At 43.2% G+C, this 11,485-nt stretch overlaps 2 pseudogenes; both read left to right on the forward strand.

The window, feature by feature from the left end:
- Positions 1-1,814: 1,814 nt before the first annotated feature.
- LOC147602881 (glutamate decarboxylase pseudogene) lies at positions 1,815-10,228 on the forward strand (annotated as a pseudogene).
- A 14-nt stretch (positions 10,229-10,242) lies between these two features.
- LOC147602882 (glutamate decarboxylase pseudogene) lies at positions 10,243-11,175 on the forward strand (annotated as a pseudogene).
- The last annotated feature ends 310 nt before the right edge of the window (positions 11,176-11,485 follow it).

Below are 11,485 nucleotides of genomic sequence, written 5' to 3' on the forward strand. Positions count from 1 at the left end.
CAGATCCGATATGCCGAGATGTTGCGGATGGTTCGCCTGTTCTGGTTTATTGGCACTCCTTGTAACACCTATGTCACTATCGATGGGAATCGCATGTTGCAGAATCGATGGGTTTATGATAGGGTGACTCAAGTTGTATCCCCTGATAGAGTAGCCGTTACCCATCTTTCTAGACGAGGTTTACCTCCCCTACCAGAGGCTTATCGAGTTCTTGAAACCATGGGAGAACCCCCTACTTTTTCAATGCTACCACCGCAGATCTTTATTAGGTTCCCTAGAGGACTACCATGTAAATAAATAAGATTGGATTTAGTCCAATCCTTGTAAATGGCTTGGTTCACTTGTAAATAATAAAGCTGGGAATAAAAGGTTTTGATTTTCACACTCATTGTCTTATGTGTATTAAACCGCCTAAGTGACATGATTCTAAATTTGGCTTCATATTGATAACCAGGATCGTCAACTTCTTGCTCCCAATGCATTATATACAGATACACAGGAGAAGAAGCTTCTCCTCAAACAAATGCAACCTCCCTCATTTAATGGGGTAGGTTCAAAGATTGAAAGGGATGCAGAAGTTTGGATAGAAGCCATGGACGATTACTTTTCGGCTGCTGGTACAGGAATTGGGAATCAATCCATGCTTGCCAGATTCCATCTTACCGGGGACGCCAAACTTTGGTGGAAGCAATGGTGCCGAGATAAGGGCGTCACTGAAGATACCCAAACCTGGAGTGACATTAAGCAAGCTGTGAAGGACCGTTATCTTCCCCCATCTCATGAATCTATTAAGATGAATGAGTTCTTCAGCCTCAAGCAGCTTAGCTTAACCTTGGAGGAATACTACTCAAAATTTGTCACACTTGGCAAATATGCTCCACCTATGTCGATCACTCAACAAGTGGCCCGATTTTGCCAAGGGCTGAATGAACCTTTGGATTCTTGCCTTGAAGCAATGAGGCCAACTACCTTGCAAGATGCTCTTACCCGAGCCAAACCTCTGGCTAAAGAAGTAAAGAGTGGTCAAGCAAAGAAGAGAGTCTATCCTGAGTCTAACCCAAGGGGGCGACTTCAGAGGAATTACCAATCGAATTTCCGCCACAACACTATTGGTCAGTACCCCAATAATTTTATCCCCCGCAGTTATGCTAATTCCACTTCAGAATCCTATGGGGACCAAAGGTGCTTTTATTGCAATGAAGCTGGCCACTTCCGGAATGAATGCCCCAAACTTGCAAGACCCTCTCTCAATCCTAGTGTCATTGCTGCTCCACAAGGTGGCCGGGTAGTTCAAGGTCGTGGGATTCCTAATAACCGCCAGGCTGGACGAGGTAGTGGTGGACGTGGTAGAGGTCGTGGAGTGACTGCCCGTTGTCGTGCCATGGCACGTCTATGGTGTGAAACCATGCATATGAGGCCATTAAATGCAAATCCAGATGCATGGGATTAAGTGTCATGACTTGAGTCATTATATGATGCCTAAGTACATATGTTCATATTGTAAATGAGGTTCAATAAGACGAGCTGAGGCTGAGCCAGGTCTCGAAGCCTTTGTACATGAGTGTGGTGTGAGTTATGGAGTTTTATGCTTATGGTAGACCTTGTAGTAGGGAACACCCTTCTCAACATGTATGGAAATGTGAGAGCATGTATGATGTAAGGATTGGTTTTGAAGAATGCCCTTTTGAGATATCGTGTCTTGGAATGCCATGATTTCTGTTCTTACTCAGAATGAGCAAAACAAGGAGGCTCTGGTTTTGTATGATGAGATGCACTGTTGGAGGCTGGGGGTTGGCCTGGGCATTAATAAGGCAATGATGAAGCTAATGGAGGGAAAGGTCTTGGGTGGTGGCTTTCATTTCCACTACCCAGAATTAAGAACAAGGCTGAGAGATGGATACTATGTGATGGATCCTGAGAAGGCAGTCCAGCTAGTGAATGAGAACACCATCTGTGTGTGCACCATTCTAGGTTCCACATACAATGGGGAGTTTGAAGATGTGAAGCGTTTGAATGATCTGCTTGAGAAAAAGAACAAGGAAACAGGATGGGACACTCCAATTCATGTGGATGCAGCCAGCGGTGGTTTTGTGGTACCATTTTTGTACCCGGAGATAGAGTGGGATTTTAGGTTACCATGTGTGAGGAGCATCGATGTGAGTGGTCACAAGTATGGCCTCGTGTACGTAGGGATTGGGTGGGTAATATGGAAGAGCAAGAAAGACTTGCCAGAGGAGCTCATCTTCCACGTGAACTACCTTGGGGCAGACCAGCTCACCTTCACTCTCAATTTCTCCAAAGGAGCTAGCCAAATCATTGCACAGTACTATTAGCTCATCCGTCTAGAGTTTGAGGGTTACAAGAGTATAATGGACAATTGCCGTTCCAATGCCAAGATGTTGTGTGACGGGATTCTCAAGACTGGGAGGTTTGATATTTTGTTAAAGGAGGTGGGCGTGCCAGTGGTGGCATTCTCTCTCAAGGACAAGAGCGAACACGATGAGTATGAGATTGCAGACAACCTTCGCAGGTATGGCTGGATTGTGCCTGCCTACACTATGGATCCGGATGCACAGCATGTGAGTCTACTGAGGGTGGTGATCAGAGAGGACTTCAGCTGCACCTTAGCGGCACAGACTCAAGGTGGCAGCTTGCGTGGCATGTAAAAGAGGAAATTTCCGATTAATAAGCTAAAAAAAAGGAGGCGCAGTGTATTCCAATCGGGGGAAACTTGAAATTTTGGCTGCAAAAGGCGAAGGAGCCCGAATCTCTTGCGGGGAAAGAGAGAAAAACCAGAAAAACGGCGCATATCAAGTGTGTGCAGGAAAATGGGAACCAGAGCAGAAATTGACCAGTGATTCAAAAATTTTGAAGACGGCTACTGTAAAGGGCATCTTGGGGTTAGAATTAAAGGAGAAATGAAGTGCTATTGAGGGAGATGATCTTCAAAAATCCTACTATACATGATGAATACTGGTTTGGGTGCATACTGCAGTGAAGCGAAGTAAGGAAAAAGCAAAAATTTGAGCATTTGCTTCTTTTTTTTTACTCAAAGATAAGAATTCTGGTTGTTTTTGTTACTTACAATTTCCAAAAAATCGTATAGTCCTGGGATAAATACACTACCCCTTTAAAGCTTTTGGGGAAGGCTTTGGGTAGTTTTTTTTTGTTGTTTTGGAGAGTCTTGAAATAAGAAAGCATCAAAATACAAAGATTCGTGGAATTTGGATTTTATTTTCTACTCGGTTGGATTTCGGATTGCTAGACATGGAGTTTTCTAAAATCACATGAATATGTTGTACATATGCCATATGTCATCTTTGCTTTGTGAGTTGTTGGAATCTGAAAAGCAGGTTTTCATGAAATCAAGAGATATCTTGAAATGATGGAGTTGGCAATATATGAAATATGTGATGTGAATGGTCACATGTATATGGAAATCATTTGTAGAATGTGTTATGCCTACATGTGATTGGTTCGAGGCATTTGGAAAAAGAGTCACGAGATCTATGCTTGGAACTGGTCATGCTCTTGGCACACAATTTATGTGCAATCATCAAGCTGAATTTGGGGATGTATTGAAGTGAATTGGCACATGTATATTTCATCAAAGATGGAGATGTCTTATGCTCCTTGAAGATCTATGTGTTTGTGTTTTCTTGCTGGAATTTGAAGCAACTCTCATAGCCAAAAGTCTCGCACTTTCCCAGCGACACCGCCCACATCACGACAGCTTTGGTGAACCCGACGTGAAATTGCTGGGGTGAGAGTTTGGTGAAATACACAGGGAAGCTATGGCTGAGAATCCTGAGGGACAGGGGGTTCATTTTGACCCCGGGGTTATGCAAATGTTTCAGATGTTTACTATGTATATGCAATAGTAGCAAGCTGCTGAGAGGGGGAAAATTTCCACGACTAAAGCACTGCAATCAATTGTGAAAAAGGTGGATCAATTTGATGGTAAGGACATCACAAAGTACCTGCGCAATTACACAAAGGAAATGGAGCTAAATAGGGTGACTGAGGAGGATATGGTTTGAAGCTTTGAGTTGGTATGTGTTCCTGAAATAAGAGAGCGCATAAGAGGATTACAGGCAGCACATGGTGGTAGAAATTGGGAGGAGTTCAAGCTTGCTTTGAAGAATGATTATTTCATAGAGGATTCCGAGCGGGTGACCAAACAAACTTTCTTGGAATGGGTCACAAAACCCAAAATGGGAATTTCTGCCCCACAGAGTTGCTAAGAGAGTTTGAGAAGCGTTATGCCCAGCTGTCAAGGATTGAGCGCACAACCTTGGACAGGGAAAAAACAGAGCTCTTCTTACAAGCAGCTCGGAAAGATCTCCAAGAAAAACTAGAAATTCTCCTTGAGGATAAGGATACAGAGCAGGGGCTAAAGAATGATTGGAATGATGTCGAGGATGTGGTCACCATGCTAGCAAAGCGGCAGCGACGAAGGAGGGATAAAATGGTGATGAGCTCGGCAACTCCTATAACTGCTGTTACCCCTGAGAATCTACCAAAACCAGCTGCTGCAATCCCAAAGGTAGAAGGGTCAATGGATGAGCTTATTAAGGGCATGCGAGACCTAAAACTGAAGATGTCTAGGATTGAAGAAAAAGGGCTACCATTAGGGCAGGCTTCTATGCAAAGGCCTCAAAACAAAGAAGGGTTTACATTCAGATGTATATGGTGTGATGACCCAGAACATGCAAAGAAAGACTGTGCTAGCTATAAGGAAGCCCTCAGAAATCAACTTGTGTTTTTCAAAGATGGGAAAATCCACCTTACAAAGACTGGTCTTCCATTAAGCACAAACTTTGGGAAAGGAGGGATGAAAAAGCTGGTTGAGGATATGGTTGCTAGCCATGCCATCTCTATGGTTGAGGCAACAACCTATGGGCTAAGGTTGGCCAATCAAAGCAGGAATCTGAGAATGATGAAGATTATGAGAATGAAGATTTTTGGCCATCAACAATGGAACTAATTACGTCAAAGAAAGTGTCTAAGCAGACTTTGCATGAGGCAGGTGACTGTATACGTCTTGAGACTGGCTGGGAAGAGCCTGTGGATTCTTTATCTGTTCATGCCTACATTGCAAAATGCCAGAATAATGAGGCACAGGTAGAGGAAAAGCGTAAGAGGGAAAATGAGGAAGGAGGGCCATAAAAAAGGGTCACTCGTGGTAGTGAAAAGAAGGATCCTGGGCCATCACATATGCCTCCACCGCATAGCAGACCTCCACAGGAAGTATCAATGGAAGAAGTGCCAGCAAAAATGAAGCATGAGAAGGAGAATGGTAAAGGAAAAAGTCCACTCTACAAGCTTCAATCTGATATTGAAGCCGCAATAGATCTCAAAAAGGTGCTTGAAGAGAGGATTCGAAATAGCGGGGTGGAATTTACACTAGGGGAAGTCTTGGGGATTGCAAAGAAAGAATTCCATGATGAGATAATTGATATTATACGAAGGAAAAGGCAGTCCATAATTGAATCTATTCCATCACAAGGGGAGGCAAGCACTTTCAAGACTCATGGAGTACAGGTACAACAAAAGGAAGAGAGAGAGAATGTGGTGGAATGTAATCATTCTGCTGAAGGGGCACGACAAGTGCGCTTTGTGGATGAGGATGATGAAAAAGAAGTTCTTACAAAGAGTCATTACTCCAGGAGCCATTGGGCAAGGGCCACCACTGAAACCCTTGTCAAGATAGGTGACTTGGAAGAGCCGTATGTCACTCTAATCGACCATGGGTCTGAAATATATCTTATGGCTAAAAATCTCTACAACAAATGTAAGTGGCCAATGGATGTAGATCATGGGTGGATGATTAAAGCAGCTAATAACTCATCTGGAGAGCTCTATGCAGCCTGTCCAAATGTAAGGGTAACTATAGGGGATGTGAAAGATGATCAAAACTTCTTTGTTCAGGAGATGTCATCGTATCCCCTTATCCTTGGGCAACCCTACATTACAGCTGTGAGGATGGAAAAAAAAGTTTTGGATGATGGCTCAGCATATGCAAGAATAAGGAGTAAAGATGGCAAGAAAGCTGTTCAGTTTTTGACAGTTTGCATTAACCATGAAAGGAACCGTGAGTCTCTTTGAGCACAGTCACTCCCAAAGATAAACAGAGAATTCATGAACTACAGGGAGATGAGGGATTTTGGCCAGGTGCCATTGTAAAGCGAGATTCCAATGGTACAAGGGAAAATGAGTTCTCGCAGGACTCAATCAATGTAAATAACTTTTTCAGCAAATTTTCAGGGATTTTCTAGCTATGGGTCACTGGTCTTTGTAAAAAGCAAGGATTTGAAGCGTGGCATGCGTCGACATGTACAAAATAAACAAAAAAGTCTTGAGCAGTGTGGTCTTTTGGAGAAGAATGAGTTTATTTCAGGGGTGCTTGATGAGGTGTCATTTGTGGATACTATGGGTGTACTTTTTGCTATGGAAAGAGCATGCTTACAGGGTGGAAATGAGATGATAGAGGTGTCATCTATGGGGATGTATGATATAATCCGGGAATTTGAAGGGATGGAATGTAAAAACATGAATTGTGAGATGGATGCTCATGTTGATACAAAGTATAAAACGGTTGCAAAGAAGGTGAAACCAGTTGCCTTGCCCTTGCCACCAGGAAGCAAGGAGAAATTAGATGAAGCCTCTATGCAACCGAATCTCAGAGATCCGAAGAAAATTGGGCATAAGTTTACACAGGAAACCCTAAAACAGCTGAAGATTGGTGAAAAGGATTTTCTGTTGCCAGTTGAAAGGGAATGCTTTGAGGAGATGCTTGTAAAACATGGGAAGGCCTTTGCTTTTCAGCCGCATGAGATAGGCTGTGTTGATCCAAGCATAATATCACCAATGGTGATCTTCACTGTTCCACATGTGCCCTGGAACCTGCGGCGGCCGAGATTCCAGTACCAAAGGCTCTCTTGCCAAAGCTGATGGAATTACTAAAAGAAAAGATCAAGATGGGAATTTTGGAGCCATCATGCGCTCCATATTCCAACAGATGGTTTACCGTGCCAAAGAAAAATGGAACATTGCGCTTCATTCAAGCCATGCAACCTGTAAACAAGGTCACAATCAGGAATGTGGGAGCAGGTCCCCGATTGTGGACAAGTTTGCAGAAGCATTTGCAGGGAAAGCTATATACTCTATGGGTGATCTGTATTCGGGATATGATCAGTTTCAGCTAGATATACAAAGCAGGGACTTGACCACAATGAAAACTCCTTTGGGATTGGTAAGGATGTGTACCTTACCACAGGGAGCCACCAACTCAGTGGCGCATATGATGAATGGAATGAATAAAGTCTTGTGATACTTCATACCACAAATAACAATGCCTTTTCTGGATGATGTGCCAATAAAAGGCTGTGATGAGAAAGACAAAGATGGGGATTTGGATTCGAAGGGGTGCTGCAAGTTTGTGGTGAATCATATAAAGGATTTTGATATGATTCTATCCAGGCTTGAAGAGGTGAATCTTACTTTATCTGGACTGAAATCAGTATTTGGGGTTGGTGAAGTGCTAATAGTGGGGCATCTTTGTAGTACTAGTGGACGCCGACCTTGTCCAGCCAAGATAGATGCAATACAAAGAATGAAAGAGATATGCATTAATGTTACAGAGCTGAGGAGATTTCTTGGTGCATGTATCTTTTATGTTATATGGATCCCGCATTATGCACATGTAGCAGATCCTCTTTATCAACTTTTGAGGAAAAATCAAAAAATTTTGTGGAGTGCAGCACATACTAAAGCTATGCGGAAGCTGAAATATCTGCTCCAATCATCACCTACTCTAAGGAAGGCAGATTATGAGTGTGGCAGGCCTGTGTTTGTTACAGTTGATACTAGTCCTACTGGGATAGGATGGGCAGTAGGGCAAGATGATGAGGATGATCACAGATATGTAATCAGATTTGGAGCAAAGGTATTAAGCATTCGTCAGCAAAAATATCCGCAGATCAAGAGGGAGTTATGGGGAATAGTCACTGCTCTAAAATGTGAAAAAGAATATCTTATTGGGGCATCTGTACTTGTGAAAACTGATTGCTTGCCACTCCTTGGGATGATTGCAAGCTGCACCACTCCAGATATCACTATGCTTAGGTGGATTGCCTATATCAAGTCACTAAATCCTGAGTTTGAGCATATTGCAGGAAAAGATAACCCAGTTTTGCAGATATGCTATCAAGAGCCAGGTATGAAGATGAAGAAGGGATGATTAGTGACATTGATGATGTAGGTACAAGATTCTATACTACTGCATATGCAAAAGGGGACCATACTTGCTTATCAAATGCACTTGAGTCTTTTAGTGAGGAAATGTATGAAGGAGATTGGTTGCTTATTGGTCAATACTTGAGTACTTTGACAAGACAGAAAAATTGGTCTGACTCAGAATTTAAGAGGATCTGCAGAAAAGCATATGGGTATTTTCTAAAGGATGGGTACCTGTGGAAGCATCCTAAGCAGAGGAATGCTATGCCACAGAGAGTCATATGTGATAAAGAAACTCAAGGGGAGCTCATGAAAGAATTCCATGAGAGTCTCTGGGCTGGACATCGAAGTGTGTGGGCCACCTTTACCAAAATAAAGGAAAGATATTGGTGGAAAGGAATGTACAAGGATATTTCCCAATATGTGGAAACATGCATGGTATGTCAAATGTACTGAAATGTGCGACATCGTGATGGCTTGCAACCAACCTACCCACCTGCCATGCACTACAAATGGGTAGTGGATCTAGTTACAATGCCTTTGGGAATTTGGCAGATGCAGTATATAGCACTTGCAAGAGAAGATTTGACAAATCAGGTGGAAGGGCGTGCTCTTAGAACAAAGAGTACAGAAATAGTATGCAAATTTCTCTTGGAAGATGTGATTTGCCGGTATGGTTGTGTTGGCAAAATAACAGCTGACAGAGGTGAGCTAGATGTTGAAGAAGCAAAGGAATTCTTCTCTAGAATTGGCATCAAATTGGCCCTAGCATGTGCTTACAACCCTGAGGGCAATGGTAAAAGTGAGCGAGGACATACTCCAATCATTAAAGCTTTGGCTAAGGCATGCAAAGGAAGAGTACGAGAGTGGCCAAGGTTGCTACCATATGCTTTGTGGGCTGACCGTACAACTCATAGCTCAGTGACAGGATACATGCCTGTAGAATTAATATATGGTCAGAAGCCAGTAATGCCAGTTGAAGTAGTTCCAACTTGGAATGTATTACCCTGGGTGGAAGGATTGAACAGGGAAGACCTCCTTGCATTGCGAATAAGGCAGCTGGAGAGGAGGCCTGAAGATGTAGAGCTTGCTAAAGCTCGTTTGAAAGATGCAAGGTTGAAAAATAAAGAAAGATTTGATAGAAGACACAGACTCCGGCCAAAACCTATTGAAGAAGGTGATTGGGTCCTAATGTATGATAGTAGCCTTAACAACCAGTTCACTGTTCAAAGAAAGTTTGCAAAAAGATGGTTTGGCCCTTACATTGTCAAACATGTGCATGGAAATGCCACGTATACCCTGTGTGAGCTTGATGGAACAAAGATAAAGAATCTTGTAGCAGGCAAAAGGATCAAGATGTTTAAAAGAAGGCATGACAGTGATCCTTTTGATTCACAAGAGACTCAGGATGAGAGGCTTGATAGTGATAGCATGGATATGGCTGAAGAGGAAGAGGATGATCTCCCTGATAATGTAGAAGATGAAGACGACATCTAGATATATGTGGATCTTGATGATGATTTGGCACATACCAGAGGATGTGCAGGTTTAGAGGGGGTGGGTGTCGTGCCATGGCACATCTATGGTGTAAAACCATGCATATGAGGCCATTAAATGCAAATCCAGATGCATGGGATTAAGTGTCATGACTTGAGTCATTATATGATGCCTAAGTACATATGTTCATATTCTAAATGAGGTTCAATAAGACGAGCTGAGGCTGAGCCAGGTCTCGAAGCCTCTGTACATGAGTGTGGTGTGAGTTATGGAGTTTTATGCTTATGGTAGACCTTGTAGTAGGAAACACCCTTCTCAACATGTATGGAAATGTGAGAGCATTTATGATGTAAGGATTGGTTTTGAAGAATGCCCTTTTGAGATATCGTGTCTTGGAATGCCATGATTTTTGTTCTTACTCAGAATGAGCAAAACAAGGAGGCTCTGGTTTTGTATAATGAGATGCACTGTTGGAGGCTGGGGGTTGGCCTAGGCATTAATAAGGCAATGATGAAGCTAATGGAGGGAAAGGTCTTGGGTGGTGGCTTTCATTTCCACCACCCAGAATTAAGAACAAGGCTGAGAGATGGATACTATGTGATGGATCCTGAGAAGGCAGTCCAGCTAGTGAATGAGAACACCATCTGTGTGTGCACGATTCTAGGTTCCACATACAATGCGGAGTTTGAAGATGTGAAGCGTTTGAATGATCTGCTTGAGAAAAAGAACAAGGAAACAGGATGGGACACTCCAATTCATGTGGATGCAGCCAGCGGTGGTTTTGTGGTACCATTTTTGTACCCGGAGATAGAGTGGGATTTCAGGTTACCATGTGTGAGGAGGATCGATGTGAGTGGTCACAAGTATGGCCTCGTGTACGTAGGGATTGGGTGGGTAATATGGAAGAGCAAGAAAGACTTGCCAGAGGAGCTCATCTTCCACGTGAACTACCTTGGGGAAGACCAGCTCACCTTCACTCTCAATTTCTCCAAAGGAGCTAGCCAAATCATTGCACAGTACTATTAGCTCATCCGTCTAGAGTTTGAGGGTTACAAGAGTATAATGGACAATTGCCGTTCCAATGCCAAGATGTTGTGTGACGGGATTCTCAAGACTGGGAGGTTTGATATTTTGTTAAAGGAGGTGGGCGTGCCAGTGGTGGCATTCTCTCTCAAGGACAAGAGCGAACACGATGAGTATGAGATTGCAGACAACCTTCGCAGGTATGGCTGGATTGTGCCTGCCTACACTATGGCTCCGGATGCACAGCATGTGATTCTACTGAGGGTGGTGATCAGAGAGGACTTCAGCTGCACCTTAGCGCAGACGCAAGGTGGCAGCTTGCGTGGCATGCAAAAGAGGAAATTTCCGATTAATAAGCTAAAAAAAAAGGAGGCGCAGTGTATTCGAATCGGGGAAAACTCGAAATTGGGTGGGTAATATGGAAGAGCAAGAAAGACCTGCCAAAGGAGCTCATCTTCCACGTGAACTACCTTGGGGAAGACCAGCTCACCTTCACTCTCAATTTCTCCAAAGTAGCTAGCCAAATCATTGCACAGTACTATTAGCTCATCCGTCTAGAGTTTGAGGGTTACAAGAGTATAATGGACAATTGCCGTTCTAATGCCAAGATGTTGTGTGACGGGATTCTCAAGACTGGGAGGTTTGATATTTTGTTAAAGGAGGTGGGCGTGCCAGTGGTGGCATTCTCTCTCAAGGACAAGAGCGAACACGATGAGTATGAGATTGC

This window comes from Cibotium barometz, chromosome 65, assembly GCF_041138505.1.
Source record: "Cibotium barometz isolate CiBa-2024 chromosome 65, ASM4113850v1, whole genome shotgun sequence".
Lineage (NCBI taxonomy): Eukaryota > Viridiplantae > Streptophyta > Polypodiopsida > Cyatheales > Cibotiaceae > Cibotium > Cibotium barometz.